The sequence below is a fragment of the Strongylocentrotus purpuratus genome, unplaced genomic scaffold (assembly GCF_000002235.5).
Source record: "Strongylocentrotus purpuratus isolate Spur 01 unplaced genomic scaffold, Spur_5.0 spur5_scaffold_18, whole genome shotgun sequence".
In the NCBI taxonomy this organism is placed as follows: Eukaryota; Metazoa; Echinodermata; class Echinoidea; order Camarodonta; family Strongylocentrotidae; genus Strongylocentrotus; species Strongylocentrotus purpuratus.
The window spans coordinates 22,648,503-22,668,290 of NW_022145603.1; the positions used below are offsets into that span (position 1 = coordinate 22,648,503).

A 19,788-nucleotide genomic window follows, 5' to 3' on the forward strand; every position below is an offset into this window, starting at 1 on the left:
GAATTTTACCAAACTTAGTAAACAGTTATCACGTATATGGATACATATGTCTGCAAAGTTTCATTGATGTAGGTATAACGATCGCCATTTTAGAGCAAGTTGAAGTTTTTTCTCAATTTTCTTGAAAATGGCGAATTTGGAGGGCAATTTTCTCAAATTTGGTCAGTGATAGGGTATATAATTTTGTATATGGCTGGAAAGGGCATATCTTCAAGTATCTAAATCCAAAAAAGGGTACGGGTTTGCCAAGCCATTATGGAGATACGGCAACAGACAGAAAGCCAATTCCCAGAACTTTAGAGGGCGCTATTTATGTTGTGCAAAGCCATTGGAGCGTGAAATTTGGCATGGCTATGTGCAATTCTGAGATAAAGATACTGTGAGATTTAAATACAAAACGGAATTTATATGAGAAAGTTATGGCAGTTTTAGATTATTTAGGGGTCCATTTTTCAAGAACTTGAGAGATTTTTGACGGAGTCGGTTTTAGATTTGAATTTTGAGTATGAAGATGGCATTTTGAAGGTCAAGTCATACGTCGCAGATGAAAGAACATCTCTCAGACTATCTAGAGGAATTTGTTAGAAGTTTGTAGGATCTAGGATAGTGGAGATAGGAAGGAAGATAGAAAGGCCTTAAAATGCACCAGAAACGGACAAAATGGCGCCTGGACGGTTATGCATGAGTAATTTCAAAAATCGAAAAAGTAGGTGACCTTGATGAGATGCTAGAGACTATGCCTATGAAATTTGAAATGAAAAGGACATGAGAAAAGCACCTAACTAGAAATGCAATCGTGTCACAACGATGTGCGTGCAATGACGCCGTGTTTCTACATGTCAAACGAAAGAGCTTCTCTCGGACTATCCAGAGCAATTTGCACGAAGTCTGTAGCTTCTGTGATATTGGAGATAGGTAGGGCGAAAGAGAGGCATCAACAGTGACCTTGATGGGATGGTACTATGCCTACGAAGTTTGAAAGAAATTGGGATAGGGGAAAGAACCTAGAAAGGGCTCGCAAGCACTGCGTGCACAAACCAATGGGATTTGGTGCATGTTTGACATTGCAATCAAGTTCGTTGTGGGGGCCAAAAGCGTGAACCCGATATGCCCCATAGACAATGCGTGTAATGAATGGGCGGAAAACGTGCAGGATCTGTATTATGGCCGGAGTTAAATTGTTTTTTCTCTCTCTCTTTACGTCTCTTTATTGGCCGTATTTGGTATCATTAGAAAGAGAATTTCATGGTTGTTATTGTAAACCACTCTCTTTTTTTCTATGATAATCCTATCGAAACACGTGATGTAAAATAGATGTATAGGACAAAATGGCGTCTTAAATGGCCCCCTTGACCAATTTCAAAAATCCGGCCAAGAGGTGCCCTGCGTATTGGAACTCGCCATGTCACTGCAAATTTTCAAGGAAAAAAAAGGACGTTTAAGGGGCGAAAAGCAGTCTGAAAAAATGACGTCATAGCCGAAACGTGTTAGGTTCGGGCGGAAACTCGGCGGAATTCGTGTAGTGATCTTTGTTCAAATGCGATTTACTCACAATTTTCTGTGTGAACATATATAATACTTGGTATCATCCGAAAGGGCTCTTCATTGCGGTCAGTTTGACACCATTGTTAACTGCGCTCAATGTATTGCGCGCATTGAACGCGCTATTACGTAATCCATAGTAAATTCATCATTTTTGGCGATAACTTTGCGCTGACATATTCGAATTTTACCAAACTTGGTAAACAGTTGTCACGTATATGGATACATATGTCTGCAAAGTTTCATTGATGTAGGTATAACGATCGCCATTTTAGAGCAAGTTGAAGTTATTTCTCAATTTTCTTGAAAATGGCGAATTTGGAGGGCAATTTTCTCAAATTTGGTCAGTGATAGGGTATATAATTTTGTATATGGCTGGAAAGGGCATATCTTCAAGTATGTAAATCCAAAAAAGGGTACGGGTTTGCCAAGCCATTATGGAGATACGGCCACAGAGAGAAAGCCAATTCCCAGAACTTTAGAGGGCGCTATTTATGTTATGCAAAGCCATTGGAGCGTGAAATTTGGCATGGCTATGTGCAATTATGAGATAAAGATACTGTGAGATTTAAATACAAAACAAATTTTATATGAGAAAGTTATGGCAGTTTTAGATTATTTAGGGGTCCATTTTTCAAGAACTTGAGAGATTTTTGACGGAGTCGGTTTTAGATTTGAATTTCGAGTATGAAGATGGCATTTTGAAGGTCAAGTTATACGTCGCAGATGAAAGAACATCTCTCAGACTATCTAGAGGAATTTGTTAGAAGTTTGTAGGATCTAGGATAGTGGAGATAGGAAGGAAGACAGAAAGGCCTTAAAATGGACCAAAAACGAACAAAATGGCGCCTGGACGGTTATGCATGAGTGATTTCGAAAATCAAAGAATGTAGTGACCTTGATGAGATGTTAGAGACCATGCCTATGAAATTTGAAAGGAAAGGGACATGAGGAAAGCACCGAACCAGGAATAACAAACACTACGTGCAAAACGAATGCGATTTCCTGACGATAAGGATAAGGAACAGGAAAAGGAGGAAAAGGAGAATATTAATGGGGCAGAATGTGAACGAAAACAAGGCAATGACGAAGGTCGTCATTGCAACTAGAAATGCAATCGTGTCACAACGATGTGCGTGCAATGACGCCATGTTTCTACGTGTCAAACGAAGGAGCTACTCTCGGACTGTTACTATCCAGAGCAATATGTAAGAAGTCTGTATAGCTTCTGTGATAGTGGAGATAGTCAGGGCGAAAGAAAGGTCATCAAAACGGCCCGAAACGGAAAAAATGGTGCCTGGACGGTCACGCATGAGGGTTTCCGGAGAACGAAGAATCTAGTGACCTTGAAGGAATGCTAGAGACTACGCCTACGAATTTTGAGGGGAGTTGGAGTAGAGGAAGGGATCTAGAAAGGGCTCGCAAGCACTGCGTGCAAAACCAATAGGACTTGGTGCATGGTGAACATGTTGCGACGCGTGCTTTGGCACGGACGGCCGCCCATACTAACACAACCAAATAACAGTCTTAAAAAATGACGTCATGGCCGAAACGTGTTATAATAGGGCTGAAACTCGGCGGAATTCGTATAGTGACCCTTGTTCAAATGCGATTTACTCACCATTTTCTGCGTGAACATATACCATACTTGGTATCATTCGAAAGGGCACTTCAGTGCGGTCAGTTTGAAACCATTGTCATCTGCGCAAAACGTACTGCACGCATCAAACGCGCTATTACGTAATCCATAGTAAATTCATCATTTTTGGCGATAACTTTGCGCTGACATATTCGAATTTTACCAAACTTGATAAACAGTTGTCACGTATATGGATACATATGTCTGCAAAGTTTCATTGATGTAGGTATAACGATCGCCATTTTAGAGCAAGTTGAAGTTATTTCTCAATTTTCTTGAAAATGGCGAATTTGGAGGGCAATTTTCTCAAATTTGGTCAGTAATAGGGTATATAATTTTGTATATGGCTGGAAAGGGCATATCTTCAAGTATCTAAATCCAAAAAAGGGTACGGGTTTGCCAAGCCATTATGGAGATACGGCCACAGACAGAAAGCCAATTCCCAGAACTTTAGAGGGCGCTATTTATGTTGTGCAAAGCCATTGGAGCGTGAAATTTGGCATGGCTATGTGCAATTATGAAATAAAGATACTGTGAGATTTAAATACAAAACGGAATTTATATGAGAAAGTTATGGCAGTTTTAGATTATTTAGGGGTCCATTTTTCAAGAACTTGAGAGATTTTTGACGGAGTCGGTTTTAGATTTGAATTTCGAGTATGAAGATGGCATTTTGAAGGTCAAGTTATTTGTCGCAGATAAAAGAACATCTCTTAGACTATCTAGAGGAATTTGTTAGAAGTTTGTAGGATCTAGGATAGTGGAGATAGGAAGGAAGAAAGAAAGGCCTTAAAATGGACCAGAAACGGACAAAATGGCGCCTGGACGGTTATGCATGAGTGATTTCGAAAATCGAAAAAGTAGGTGACCTTGATGGGATGCTAGAGATTACGCCTATGAAATTTGAAATGAAAAGGACATGAGGAAAGCACCTTACTAGGAATAACAAACACTACGTGCAAAACGAATGGAATTTCCGGACGATAAGGATAAGGATAAGGATAAGTATATTAATGGGGCAGAATGTGAACGAAAACAAGGCAATGACGAAGGTCGTCATTGCAACTAGAAATGCAATCGTGTCACAACGATGTGCGTGCAATGACGCCATGTTTCTACGTGTCAAACGAAAGAGCTTCTCTCGGACTATCCAGAGCAATTCGTACGAAGTCTGTAGCTTATGTGATATTGGAGATAGGTAGGGCGAAAGAAAGGCCTTAACAGTGACCTTGATGGGATGGTAGTGGCTATGCCTACGAAGTTTGAAAGAAATTGGGATAGGGAAAGAACCTAGAAAGGGCTCGCAAGCAATGCGTGCAAAAACCAACGGGATTTGGTGCATGTTCGTCATTGCAATAAAGATCGTTCTGGGAGCCAAAAGCGTGAACCCGATATGTCCCATAGACAATGCGTGTAATGCATGGGCGGAAAACGTACAGGATCTGTATTATGACCGGAGTTAAATTGTTTTTTCTCTCTCTCTTGATGTCTCTTAATGGGCCGTATTTGGTATCATTGGAAAGAGAATTTCATGGTTGTTATTGTAAACCACTCTTTTTTTTTCTATGAGAAACCAATCGAAACACGTGATGTAAAATAGATTTATAGTACAAAATGGCGTCTTTAATGACCCCCTCGACCAATTTCAAAAATCCGGCCACGAGGTGCCCTGCGTACTGCAACTCTAAATGTCACTGCAAAATTTTAAGAAAAAAATAGGATGTTTAGGGGGCGAAAAAAAGTCTGAGAAATGCCGTCTTAGCCGATACGTGTTATAATATTGGGCGGAAAGCGTATAGTGACCCTTATTCAAATGTGATTTACTCAAAATTTTCTATGTGAACATATACCATACTTGGGATCATTCGAAAGGGCACTTCATTGCGGTCAGTTTAACACCATTGTCATCTGCGCGCAATGTACTGCACGCATTATAGGCGCTATTACGTAATGCATAGCAAATTCATCATTTTTGGCGATAACTTTGTGCTGACATATTAAAATTTTACTAAACCTGGCAGACAGTTGTCACTTATATGGATACATATATCTGCCAAGTTTCATTGATATAGGTATAAAGATCGCTATTTTAGAGCAAGTTGAAGTTATTTGGAATTTTCTCGAAAATGGCGAATTTGGAGGGCATTTTTCTCAAATTTGGTCAGTGTTAGGGTATATAATTTTGTATATGGCTGGAAAGGGCATATCTTCAAGTATCTAAATCCAAAAAAGGGTACGGGTTTGCCAAGCTATTATGGAGATACGGCCACAGAAAGAAAGCCAATTCCCAGAAATTTAGAGGGCGCTATTTATGTTTTGCATAGACATTGGAGCATGAAATTTGGCATGGCTATGTGCAATTATGAGATAAGGATAATGTAAGATTTAAACACAAAACGGAGTTTATATGAGAAAGTTAGGGCAGTTTTAGATTTTTAGGGGTCCATTTTTCAAGAATTTGAGAGATTTTTGACGGAGTCAGTTTCAGATTTAAATTTTGAGTACGAAGATGGCATTTTAAAGGTCAAGTCATATGTCGCAGATGAAAGAACATCTCTCAGACTATCTAGAGGAATTTGTTAGAAGTTTGTAGGATCTAGGATAGTGGAGATGAGAAGGAAGAAAGAAAGGCCTTAAAATGGACCAGAAACGGACAAAATGGCGTCTGGACGGTTATGCATGAGTGATTTCAAAAATCGAAAAAGTAGGTGACCTTGATGAGATGCTAGAGACTATGTCTATGAAATTTGAAATGAAAAGGACATGAGGAAAGCACCTAACTAGGAATAACAAACACTACGTGCAAAACGAATGTGATTTTTGGACGATAAGAATATTAATGGGGCAGAATGTGAACGAAAACAAGGCAATGACGAAGGTTCGTCATTGCAACTAGAAATGCAATCGTGTCAGAACGATGTGCGTGCAATGACGCCATGTTTCTACGTGTCAAACGAAAGAGCTTCTCTCGGACTATCCAGAGCAATTTGCACGAAGTCTGTAGCTTCTGTGATATTGGAGATAGGTAGGGCGAAAGAAAGGCATCAACAGTGACCTTGATGGGATGGTAGTGACTATGCCTACGAAGTTTGAAATAAATTGGGATAGGGGAAAGAACCTAGAAAGGGCTCGCAAGCACTGCGTGCACAAACCAATGGGATTTGGTGCATGTTTGACATTGCAATCAAGATCGTTCTGGGGGCCAAAAGCGTGAACCCGATATGCCCCATAGACAATGCGTGTAATGAATGGGCGGAAAACGTGCAGGATCTGTATTATGACCGGAGTTAAATTGTTTTTTCTCTCTCTCTTTACGTCTCTTTATGGGCCGTATTTGGTATCATTAGAAAGAGAATTTCATGGTTGTTATTGTAAACCACTCTCTTTTTTTCTATGATAATCCTATCGAAACACGTGGTGTAAAATAGATTTATAGGACAAAATGGCGTCTTAAATGGCCCCCTTGACCAATTTCAAAAATCTGGCCAAGAGGTGCCCTGCGTATTGGAACTCGGCATGTCACTGCAAATTTTCAAGGAAAAAAAAGGACGTTTAAGGGGCGAAAAGCAGTCTGAAAAAATGACGTCATAGCCGATACGTGTTAGATTTGGGCGGAAACTCGGCGGAATTCGTAAAGTGACCCTTGTTCAAATGCGATTTACTCACAATTTTCTGTATGAACATATACCATACTTGGTATCATTCGAAAAGGCACTTCATTGCGGTCAGTTTGACACCATTGCCATCCGCGCGGAATGTATTGCACGCATTAAACGCGCTATTACATAATGCATAGTAAATTCATCATTTTTGACGATAACTTTGCGCTGACATATTCGAATTTTACTTAACTTGGCAGACAGTTGTCACGTATATGGATACATACATCTGCAAAGTTTCATTGAAATAGGTATAGAGATCGCCATTTTAGAGCAAGTTGAAGTTATTTTGGAATTTCCTCGAAAATGGCGAATTTGGAGGGCATTTTTCTCAAATTTGGTCAGTGTTAGGGTATATAATTTTGTATATGGCTGGAAAGGGCATATCTTCAAGTATCTAAATCCAAAAAAGGGTACGGGTTTGCCAAGCCATTATGGAGATACGGCCACAGAGAGAAAGCCAATTCCCAGAACTTTAGAGGGCGCTATTTATGTTGTGCAAAGCCATTGGAGCGTGAAATATGGCATGGCTCTGTGCAATTATGAGATAAAGATACTGTAAGATTTAAATACAAAACGGAATTTATATGAGAAAGTTATGGCAGTTTTAGATTATTTAGGGGTCCATTTTTCAAGAACTTGAGAGATTTTTGACGGAGTCGGTTTTAGATTTGAATTTCGAGTATGAAGATGGCATTTTGAAGGTCAAGTCATACGTCGCAGATGAAAGAACATCTCTCAGACTATCTAGAGGAATTTGTTAGAAGTTTGTAGGATCTAGGATAGTGGAGATAGGAAGGAAGATATAAAGGCGTTAAAATGGACCAGAAACGGACAAAATGGCGCCTGGACGGTCATGCATGAGTGATTTCCAAAATCGAAGAATGTAGTGACCTTGATGAGATGTTAGAGACTATGCCTATGAAATTTGAAAGGAAAAGGACATGAGGAAAGCACCTAACTAGGAATCACAAACACTACGTGCAAAACGAATGCGATTTCCTGACGATAAGGATAAGGATAAGGAAAAGGAAAAGGAAAAGGAGAATATTAATGGGGCAGAATGTGAACGAAAACAAGGCAATGACGAAGATCGTCATTGCAACTAGAAATGCAATCGTGTCACAACGATGTGCGTGCAATGACGCCATGTTTCTACGTGTCAAACGAAGGAGCTACTCTCGGACTATCCAGAGCAATATGTAAGAAGTCTGTAGCTTCTGTGATAGTGGAGATAGTTAGGGCGAAAGAAAGGTCACCAAAACGGCCCGAAACGGAAAAAATGGTGCCTGGACGGTCACGCATGAGGGTTTCCGGAGAACGAAGAATTTAGTGACCTTGAAGGAATGCTAGAGACTACGCCTACGAATTTTGAAGGGAATTGGAGTAGAGTAAGGCATATAGAAAGGGCTCGCAAGCACTGCGTACAAAACCAATAGGACTTGGTGCATGATGAACATGTTGCGACGCGTGCTTTGGCACTAACGGCCGCCCATACTAACACAACCGAATAACAGTCTTAAAAAATGACTTCATGGCCGAAACGTGTTATAATAGGGCGGAAACTCGGCGTACCCTTGTTCAAATGCGATTTACTCACAATTTTCTGCGTGAACATATACCATACTTGGTATCATTCGAAAGGGCACTTCAGTGCGGTCAGTTTGAAACCATTGTCATCTGCGCAAAACGTACTGCACGCATCAAACGCGCTATTACGTAAAGCATAGTAAATTCATCATTTTTGGCGATAACTTGGCGAAGAGGGCATTACAATTTACTAAACTTAACAGACAGTTGTCACGTATATGGATACATGTGTGTGCCAAGTTTCATTGATGTAGGTACAAAGATCGCCGGTTTAGAGCAAGTTGAAGTTTTTTCTCAATTTTCTTGAAAATGGCGAATTTGGAGGGCAATTTTCTCAAATTTGGTCAGTGATAGGGTATATGATTTTGTATATGGCTGGAAAGGGCATATCTTCAAGTATCTAAATCCAAAAAAGGGTACGGGTTTGCCAAGCCATTATGGAGATACGGCCACAGAGAGAAAGCCAATTCCCAGAACTTTAGAGGGCGCTATTTATGTTTTGCAAAGCAATTGGAGCGTGATTATTTGGCATGGCTATGTGCAATTATGAGATAAAGATACTGTGAGATTTAAATACAAAACGAAATTTATATGAGAAAGTTATGGCAGTTTTAGATTATTAAGGGGTCAATTTTTCAAGAATTTGAGAGACTTTTGACGGAGTCGGTTTCAGATTTGAATTTTGGGTACGAAGATGGCATTTTGAAGGGCAGATTATACATCGCAGATGAAAGAACATCTCTTAGACTATTTAGAGGAATTTGTTAGAAGTTTGTAGGATCTAGGATAGTGGAGATAGGAAGGAAGAAAGAAAGGCCTTAAAATGGACCAGAAACGGACAAAATGGCGCCTGGACGGTTATGCATGAGTGATTTCGAAAATCGAAGAATGTAGTGACCTTGATGAGATGTTAAAGACTATGCCTATGAAATTTGAAAGGAAAAGGACATGAGGAAAGCATCTAACTAGGAATAACAAGCAGTATGTGCAAAACGAATGGGATTTTTGGACGATAAGGAAAACAAGGAAAAGGAGGAGAATATTAATGGGGCAGAATGTGAACGAAAACAAGGCAATGACGAAGGTCGTCATTGCAAAGAAGTAAGAATATTAATAATGTGAACGAAAACAAGGCAATGACGAAGGTTCGTCATTGCAAAAACCGGACCTTTTGCGGGGGGGGGGGGGAGCAATGTAGAAAAAACTACAGGGGAGCCTTGGGATTTTTATTTGGGGGGGGGGTGGGTATCGGCGCGGATTCAGGATTTCTTAGGGGGGCCCAAACTTGAAATCAATTTGAAATTTAATGTGCTGAAATAAAAAAAAATCGTGCCGGCCGATATTTCACTCGGTGGTAGAGGGGGAAGGGGGAGGGGTAGAGAGCACTATTTTTGTTTGTTTGGCCCTCGAAAATTTGAAAAATCACCCCCTCCCCCCCCCCACATTAATCGCCAGGGGGGTCCCATCTCGACAGCTAGCTGGCAATCGACAGCTAGCTGGCAATCGACAGCTAGCTGGCAATCCCAAAGCCATGTCCATTTAAAAACTGGATTCAAGAGCCTCTTATTGCTAGGTTTACAACGTTGTTTTACATTTTCAATTATAATTTCCTAGTTTTATTCACTCTCTACAGTCCCGTACTATCCCTTTTTCAGTCTGTAAACAACTTTGCAACACGAAAACAATGATGAACAGGGATTTACTTCTCGTATAAATTTATTAGAAGCGCCCTATGTCATTTTGCACGAAGTGATACAAAGGGCCTTTCAAATTTAAGTCTATTGAAAGCATTCCCCCACCTAGCCTGTATGACCGAGCAGAATCATTTAGTGCTCAACAATAAAAATCCACAGTCTTGGCTAAAGAGGTCCATTATTTGTTTGTTTATTTAGTTATTTTATTTAATTGACATTGTACAGTACTATTAAATATCAGGTATATTGGATGCTCTGTTTTAAATACAGTCAAGATTGCCGAGCAATGAATTACATCCTGCTTCTTGTCCTCAAACCATATCTTTCTGGTTTTTAAAACGGTATCATTTGAATTTCCATTTCCAAGCATTATTTTGAACTGTCCCGAAATTGTTTCCCTTTCTTTAAATGAGACTACAGCCCCAGTCTAAAGTGCTTGTCCTCCCAGACAAGGACAAAGAGCCTCTTCGGTAGGTTTAGGGACAATGCATCAAAATAACGCGGTCATTGTTGCAATGTCAGGAATGCTATTATTACCTCCTCTTTGGTAATCCTCGCATTTGACCAAACAAAAGTCGCTCAATGAAGGGAGGGTCAGGTTTGTTTTCAATTCACTAATATTATTGATGCCATGTCAGAAAGAGCTGAGTAGTTTGTTACGTAACTATTCAAAAATTGCAGGTGCAAGCTATTGAAAACAGAATCGAATAGCCAAGCTTCCCTATTCATTGGTGCCCTGTTATAGAATTCGTAGCATATACTGAATTGAATAGACCCGTGTTCTATTCATTATACTATGTGAGGGCAGTGGCCTCTTGTCATATCACTTTAAGTTTAAGTCAGCAGTTTGCAAATTAAATGAAATAAACATAAAACCTCACTATTATATCAGTAATATCAGTAACTGAAAGAAAAAAAATACGGGCAATAATCCCGAAAGCGTCAAATCAGTAAATCGGCACATTTTGTAAAGTCATTAGCATGCAGAAAGTGTTAACAACAAAAAGCGAACCAGTTATCACGGTGAGGCAAAATGGTCTTGTGGATAAAAGTGATCGCTTCACAATGCAATGTACTCGGTTCGAGTCTCAGTTTCTCCTTTATATAAACCCATGTTATTTTTTTTCCTTCACTCCATAATATTTACTTGTCATCTCTTTTTTAAAGGGGACACCCCCCCCCCTCAACAAAGAAAAAATAGCATGTAATACTCTTTCTTTAACAAGCGACTCTCTGAATTAGTCAGAAAACATCTTTTGCTACATCTACAACAATTAGTGTAAGTATGAAGAATACATGAAGATTAGCAATGTGACACTTTAGTCTAGTGGGTAGGCAATCGTCTGATAACTGGAAGGTATCGGGTTCGACCCCCAGCTGTTGCGTTTTTTTCTTTGCTACATCTACAACAATAAGTATAAGTATGGAAAAAAAAACATGGAGATTAGCAATGTGACACTTTAGTCTAGTGGGTAGGCAATCGCCTGGTAACTGGAAGGTATCGGGTTCGACACCCAGCTGTTGCTTTTTTTTTAATCTTTGAAAAAGAAAAACTGATGTCAAACCCATTTTGATCTCACTCAAAGTCCATATTTATTGCTATTCTCTTAATTGATCTATACAATGAGCTTGCAATTAACTTGTAAGCAAGGTAAAGTATTATATTTACGAAGTACAAGAAGGACAGGAATCCTGTTTTATCTATTTATCAAACATTATTACATTCAATACTTTTTCAGTCCCAATGAGAGAGAGAGAGAGAGAGAGAGAAAGAGAGCCAGAAAGAGACAAGTGAAGAGAACCCAATACACCTCATCAGTGTAATAAAGTCTGATGATCTTAATCTACATACTTACTTCAAATATTTTGCCGGGCAGATATTATTATTTATAAAAACAAACCAATTTTGGAGTTTTATAATAAATATTATTGTTGTTGTTGTTGTTGATGTAAAACAATGAGAAAAAACGGACCTTTTGCGGGGGGGGGGGCAGCATGTAGAAAAAACTACAGGGGAGCCTTGGGATTTTTATTTGGGGGGGGGGGGGGGTGGGTATCGGCGCGGATTCAGGATTTCTTAGGGGGGCCCAAACTTGAAATCAATTTGAAATTTAATGTGCTGAAATAAAAAAAAATCGTGCCGGCCGATATTTCACTCAGTGGTAGAGGGAGAAGGGGGAGGGGTAGAGAGCACTATTTTTGTTTGTTTGGCCCTCGAAAATTTGAAAAATCACCCCCTCCCCCCCCCCCCACATTAATCGCCAGGGGGGTCCCATCTCGACAGCTAGCTGGCAATCGACAGCTAGCTGGCAATCGACAGCTAGCTGGCAATCGACAGCTAGCTGGCAATCGACAGCTAGCTGGCAATCGACAGCCTAGCCAGGCGGCGGTAGCGGGTAGCCCCAAAGCCATGTCCATTTAAAAACTGGATTCAAGAGCCTCTTATTGCTAGGTTTACAACGTTGTTTTACATTTTCAATTATAATTTCCTAGTTTTATTCACTCTCTACAGTCCCGTACTATCCCTTTTTCAGTCTGTAAACAACTTTGCAACACGAAAACAATGATGAACAGGGATTTACTTCTCGTATAAATTTATTAGAAGCGCCCTATGTCATTTTGCACGAAGTGATACAAAGGGCCTTTCAAATTTAAGTCTATTGAAAGCATTCCCCCACCTAGCCTGTATGACCGAGCAGAATCATTTAGTGCTCAACAATAAAAATCCACAGTCTTGGCTAAAGAGGTCCATTATTTGTTTGTTTATTTAGTTATTTTATTTAATTGACATTGTACAGTACTATTAAATATCAGGTATATTGGATGCTCTGTTTTAAATACAGTCAAGATTGCCGAGCAATGAATTACATCCTGCTTCTTGTCCTCAAACCATATCTTTCTGGTTTTTAAAACGGTATCATTTGAATTTCCATTTCCAAGCATTATTTTGAACTGTCCCGAAATTGTTTCCCTTTCTTTAAATGAGACTACAGCCCCAGTCTAAAGTGCTTGTCCTCCCAGACAAGGACAAAGAGCCTCTTCGGTAGGTTTAGGGACAATGCATCAAAATAACGCGGTCATTGTTGCAATGTCAGGAATGCTATTATTACCTCCTCTTTGGTAATCCTCGCATTTGACCAAACAAAAGTCGCTCAATGAAGGGAGGGTCAGGTTTGTTTTCAATTCACTAATATTATTGATGCCATGTCAGAAAGAGCTGAGTAGTTTGTTACGTAACTATTCAAAAATTGCAGGTGCAAGCTATTGAAAACAGAATCGAATAGCCAAGCTTCCCTATTCATTGGTGCCCTGTTATAGAATTCGTAGCATATACTGAATTGAATAGACCCGTGTTCTATTCATTATACTATGTGAGGGCAGTGGCCTCTTGTCATATCACTTTAAGTTTAAGTCAGCAGTTTGCAAATTAAATGAAATAAACATAAAACCTCACTATTATATCAGTAATATCAGTAACTGAAAGAAAAAAAATACGGGCAATAATCCCGAAAGCGTCAAATCAGTAAATCGGCACATTTTGTAAAGTCATTAGCATGCAGAAAGTGTTAACAACAAAAAGCGAACCAGTTATCACGGTGAGGCAAAATGGTCTTGTGGATAAAAGTGATCGCTTCACAATGCAATGTACTCGGTTCGAGTCTCAGTTTCTCCTTTATATAAACCCATGTTATTTTTTTTCCTTCACTCCATAATATTTACTTGTCATCTCTTTTTTAAAGGGGACACCCCCCCCCCCTCAACAAAGAAAAAATAGCATGTAATACTCTTTCTTTAACAAGCGACTCTCTGAATTAGTCAGAAAACATCTTTTGCTACATCTACAACAATTAGTGTAAGTATGAAGAATACATGAAGATTAGCAATGTGACACTTTAGTCTAGTGGGTAGGCAATCGTCTGATAACTGGAAGGTATCGGGTTCGACCCCCAGCTGTTGCGTTTTTTTCTTTTGCTACATCTACAACAATAAGTATAAGTATGGAAAAAAAAACATGGAGATTAGCAATGTGACACTTTAGTCTAGTGGGTAGGCAATCGCCTGGTAACTGGAAGGTATCGGGTTCGACACCCAGCTGTTGCTTTTTTTTTAATCTTTGAAAAGAAAAACTGATGTCAAACCCATTTTGATCTCACTCAAAGTCCATATTTATTGCTATTCTCTTAATTGATCTATACAATGAGCTTGCAATTAACTTGTAAGCAAGGTAAAGTATTATATTTACGAAGTACAAGAAGGACAGGAATCCTGTTTTATCTATTTATCAAACATTATTACATTCAATACTTTTTCAGTCCCAATGAGAGAGAGAGAGAGAGAGAGAGAGAAAGAGAGCCAGAAAGAGACAAGTGAAGAGAACCCAATACACCTCATCAGTGTAATAAAGTCTGATGATCTTAATCTACATACTTACTTCAAATATTTTGCCGGGCAGATATTATTATTTATAAAAACAAACCAATTTTGGAGTTTTATAATAAATATTATTGTTGTTGTTGTTGTTGATGTAAAACAATGAGAAAAAACGGACCTTTTGCGGGGGGGGGGGGGGAGCAATGTAGAAAAAACTACAGGGGAGCCTTGGGATTTTTATTTGGGGGGGGGGGGGTGGGTATCGGCGCGGATTCAGGATTTCTTAGGGGGGCCCAAACTTGAAATCAATTTGAAATTTAATGTGCTGAAATAAAAAAAAATCGTGCCGGCCGATATTTCACTCAGTGGTAGAGGGGGAAGGGGGAGGGGTAGAGAGCACTATTTTTGTTTGTTTGGCCCTCGAAAATTTGAAAAATCACCCCCTCCCCCCCCCCCCCACATTAATCGCCAGGGGGGTCCCATCTCGACAGCTAGCTGGCAATCGACAGCTAGCTGGCAATCGACAGCTAGCTGGCAATCGACAGCTAGCTGGCAATCGACAGCTAGCTGGCAATCGACAGCTAGCTGGCAATCGACAGCTAGCTGGCAATCGACAGCTAGCTGGCAATCGACAGCTAGCTGGCAATCGACAGCTAGCTGGCAATCGACAGCTAGCTGGCAATCGACAGCTAGCTGGCAATCGACAGCTAGCTGGCAATCGACAGCTAGCTGGCAATCGACAGCTAGCTGGCAATCGACAGCTAGCTGGCAATCGACAGCTAGCTGGCAATCGACAGCTAGCTGGCAATCGACAGCTAGCTGGCAATCGACAGCGTAGCCTGGCGGCGGTAGCGGGTAGCCCCAAAGCCATGTCCATTTAAAAACTGGATTCAAGAGCCTCTTATTGCTAGGTTTACAACGTTGTTTTACATTTTCAATTATAATTTCCTAGTTTTATTCACTCTCTACAGTCCCGTACTATCCCTTTTTCAGTCTGTAAACAACTTTGCAACACGAAAACAATGATGAACAGGGATTTACTTCTCGTATAAATTTATTAGAAGCGCCCTATGTCATTTTGCACGAAGTGATACAAAGGGCCTTTCAAATTTAAGTCTATTGAAAGCATTCCCCACCTAGCCTGTATGACCGAGCAGAATCATTTAGTGCTCAACAATAAAAATCCACAGTCTTGGCTAAAGAGGTCCATTATTTGTTTGTTTATTTAGTTATTTTATTTAATTGACATTGTACAGTACTATTAAATATCAGGTATATTGGATGCTCTGTTTTAAATACAGTCAAGATTGCCGAGCAATGAATTACATCCTGCTTCTTGTCCTCAAACCATATCTTTCTGGTTTTTAAAACGGTATCATTTGAATTTCCATTTCAAGCATTATTTGAACTGTCCCGAAATTGTTTCCCTTTCTTTAAATGAGACTACAGCCCCAGTCTAAAGTGCTTGTCCTCCCAGACAAGGACAAAGAGCCTCTTCGGTAGGTTTAGGGACAATGCATCAAAATAACGCGGTCATTGTTGCAATGTCAGGAATGCTATTATTACCTCCTCTTTGGTAATCCTCGCATTTGACCAAACAAAAGTCGCTCAATGAAGGGAGGGTCAGGTTTGTTTTCAATTCACTAATATTATTGATGCCATGTCAGAAAGAGCTGAGTAGTTTGTTACGTAACTATTCAAAAATTGCAGGTGCAAGCTATTGAAAACAGAATCGAATAGCCAAGCTTCCCTATTCATTGGTGCCCTGTTATAGAATTCGTAGCATATACTGAATTGAATAGACCCGTGTTCTATTCATTATACTATGTGAGGGCAGTGGCCTCTTGTCATATCACTTTAAGTTTAAGTCAGCAGTTTGCAAATTAAATGAAATAAACATAAAACCTCACTATTATATCAGTAATATCAGTAAACTGAAAGAAAAAAAATACGGGCAATAATCCCGAAAGCGTCAAATCAGTAAATCGGCACATTTTGTAAAGTCATTAGCATGCAGAAAGTGTTAACAACAAAAAGCGAACCAGTTATCACGGTGAGGCAAAATGGTCTTGTGGATAAAAGTGATCGCTTCACAATGCAATGTACTCGGTTCGAGTCTCAGTTTCTCCTTTATATAAACCCATGTTATTTTTTTCCTTCACTCCATAATATTTACTTGTCATCTCTTTTTTAAAGGGGACACCCCCCCCCCCCTCAACAAAGAAAAAATAGCATGTAATACTCTTTCTTTAACAAGCGACTCTCTGAATTAGTCAGAAAACATCTTTTGCTACATCTACAACAATTAGTGTAAGTATGAAGAATACATGAAGATTAGCAATGTGACACTTTAGTCTAGTGGGTAGGCAATCGTCTGATAACTGGAAGGTATCGGGTTCGACCCCCAGCTGTTGCGTTTTTTTCTTTTGCTACATCTACAACAATAAGTATAAGTATGGAAAAAAAAACATGGAGATTAGCAATGTGACACTTTAGTCTAGTGGGTAGGCAATCGCCTGGTAACTGGAAGGTATCGGGTTCGACACCCAGCTGTTGCTTTTTTTTTAATCTTTGAAAAGAAAAAACTGATGTCAAACCCATTTTGATCTCACTCAAAGTCCATATTTATTGCTATTCTCTTAATTGATCTATACAATGAGCTTGCAATTAACTTGTAAGCAAGGTAAAGTATTATATTTACGAAGTACAAGAAGGACAGGAATCCTGTTTTATCTATTTATCAAACATTATTACATTCAATACTTTTTCAGTCCCAATGAGAGAGAGAGAGAGAGAGAGAGAGAGAGAGAAAGAGAGCCAGAAAGAGACAAGTGAAGAGAACCCAATACACCTCATCAGTGTAATAAAGTCTGATGATCTTAATCTACATACTTACTTCAAATATTTTGCCGGGCAGATATTATTATTTATAAAAACAAACCAATTTTGGAGTTTTATAATAAATATTATTGTTGTTGTTGTTGTTGATGTAAAACAATGAGAAAAAACGGACCTTTTGCGGGGGGGGGGGGGGGAGCAATGTAGAAAAAACTACAGGGGAGCCTGGGATTTTTATTTGGGGGGGGGGGGTGGGTATCGGCGCGGATTCAGGATTTCTTAGGGGGCCCCAAACTTGAAATCAATTTGAAATTTAATGTGCTGAAATAAAAAAAAATCGTGCCGGCCGATATTTCACTCAGTGGTAGAGGGGGGAAGGGGGAGGGGTAGAGAGCACTATTTTTGTTTGTTTGGCCCTCGAAAATTTGAAAAATCACCCCCTCCCCCCCCCCCCCCCCCCCCCCCCCCCCCCCCCCCCCCACATTAATCGCCAGGGGGGTCCCATCTCGACAGCTAGCTGGCAATCGACAGCTAGCTGGCAATCGACAGCTAGCTGGCAATCGACAGCTAGCTGGCAATCGACAGCTAGCTGGCAATCGACAGCTAGCTGGCAATCTGAGCGGAGATATAGTACCTGATGAGATAGACAACTCTCAACTTGAGAACCCCAGTCCCGAGGTACCGCGTAGGAGGTCTAATCGAGTAACTAAAGGCCAGCATAGAAATCCACTGCGGCTTCCAATATCGGCGTTACAAGAGTAAAAAAAAAAAAAAAAAAAAAGAAGAGAGTTTGAATTCGAAGACAAGAATTAAATATTTACTTGTCAGATTAAGATGTGATGTGTTATAATGCTATGCATAATGTTTTAAAGAACATTGTTTTGTATTTTCATATACTACTGAAAAACATTTTGGTCAACATTATGACATTAATTGCGGGGAAGTGTATTATAGAAAGATTTTCATTGCTTATATTTTCATGTATCGCTAAAATCTCGGTCAAACAGTATGACATTAATTGCGGGGAAAGGTGACGATTTGGAATTTGGCTCGTAATAATGTATCATTTTTATCAAACATTATGACATTAATTGCGGGGAATATGTTTGTAATATGGAATGTTGAGGTAATTATGCCATAATGTATTATAGTGTATTGGTGCATTAGTGTATAAGGAATTGTAGGTGGAGCAGTCTACAATGTAAGCTACCCCCCCCCTTCCTCATCAGACAATAGCCTTACTTTCCGCCTTTTTGGGGGTACCTGTATTGCCCAATGTACTGATACCCTATAGGCATGATTGGGGATCCTATTGTAAGTTTTAGTGGATGAGTGATTTTCTTTTGTTCGGGGTCTGTGCACCCAGAGCTGCTATAGCAGGGACAGAGAGACATTGTACAGTGTAGATTGGAGAGAGAGGAGAGAAGCACTAATTTGTGCCTGCTAATGGAGATTGTTATTTACTTCTGGCAGATCACAATTCATGTAAGTTGATTTATACTGTTGGAACTGATGATTATTATATATATTTCATATTATTAATGGATGTCACATTTTATGAATTGCTGAAGATAAGATAGTGAAAGTTGAGGATTGTTGAACCATGTTGTATGTACACTGATATAATGACACTTTATGATAAATGTGATTAACTTATTCATTTGCATTACATGTATCATGCTTTATAAAGTAGATTATTATGCTTGAATTTCTGATAATGATGAAATGATAATTACTCTGACAAATTAAATTAATTTTAAGTTTGTCTTTATATAGATTGAAACATGTTTCTGTTAAACAAAGTCAATTAAAAGAATGACTACCAAAGAGGATTTATATATATATATATATATTTGAATGTAATTACATTGTGTCATGCAGTTTTCACAAAGTCATTATTGTGAAGTAAGAATTGTTATTTTATTGTTGTTACCTTTAGGGCTGCATGTGGTGAAATCTCCTTATTTTGATGAACTACACTTTCTACAATAAGGTGGAAGCTTTGTTTATGATCAGGGGTCGGACGACAGCATATAGCGTTAGTGTTGCTTCGTCGTTATAGTATTGGCCGGTGAGTGGAGTTTGGCTCTATTGTGTATAGATGTATATATGTTCTAATTAATTATGGCAATCGACAGCTAGCTGGCAATCGACAGCTAGCTGGCAATCGACAGCTAGCTGGCAATCGACAGCTAGCTGGCAATCGACAGCTAGCTGGCAATCGACAGCTAGCTGGCAATCGACAGCTAGCTGGCAATCGACAGCTAGCTGGCAATCGACAGCTAGCTGGCAATCGACAGCTAGCTGGCAATCGACAGCTAGCTGGCAATCGACAGCTAGCTGGCAATCGACAGCTAGCTGGCAATCGACAGCTAGCTGGCAATCGACAGCTAGCTGGCAATCGACAGCTAGCTGGCAATCGACAGCGTAGCCTGGCGGCGGTAGCGGGTAGCCC

At 39.7% G+C, this 19,788-nt stretch overlaps 1 long non-coding RNA gene across 1 annotated transcript; it reads left to right on the top strand.

Annotated features, from left to right (window-relative positions):
* The first annotated feature begins 18,731 nt into the window (after positions 1 to 18,731).
* On the top strand, positions 18,732 to 19,404 carry LOC115925502. The gene is made up of 2 exons (XR_004064755.1): positions 18,732 to 18,818; positions 19,273 to 19,404. It is a non-coding gene; the product is annotated as an uncharacterized LOC115925502 (long non-coding RNA).
* The last annotated feature ends 384 nt before the right edge of the window (positions 19,405 to 19,788 follow it).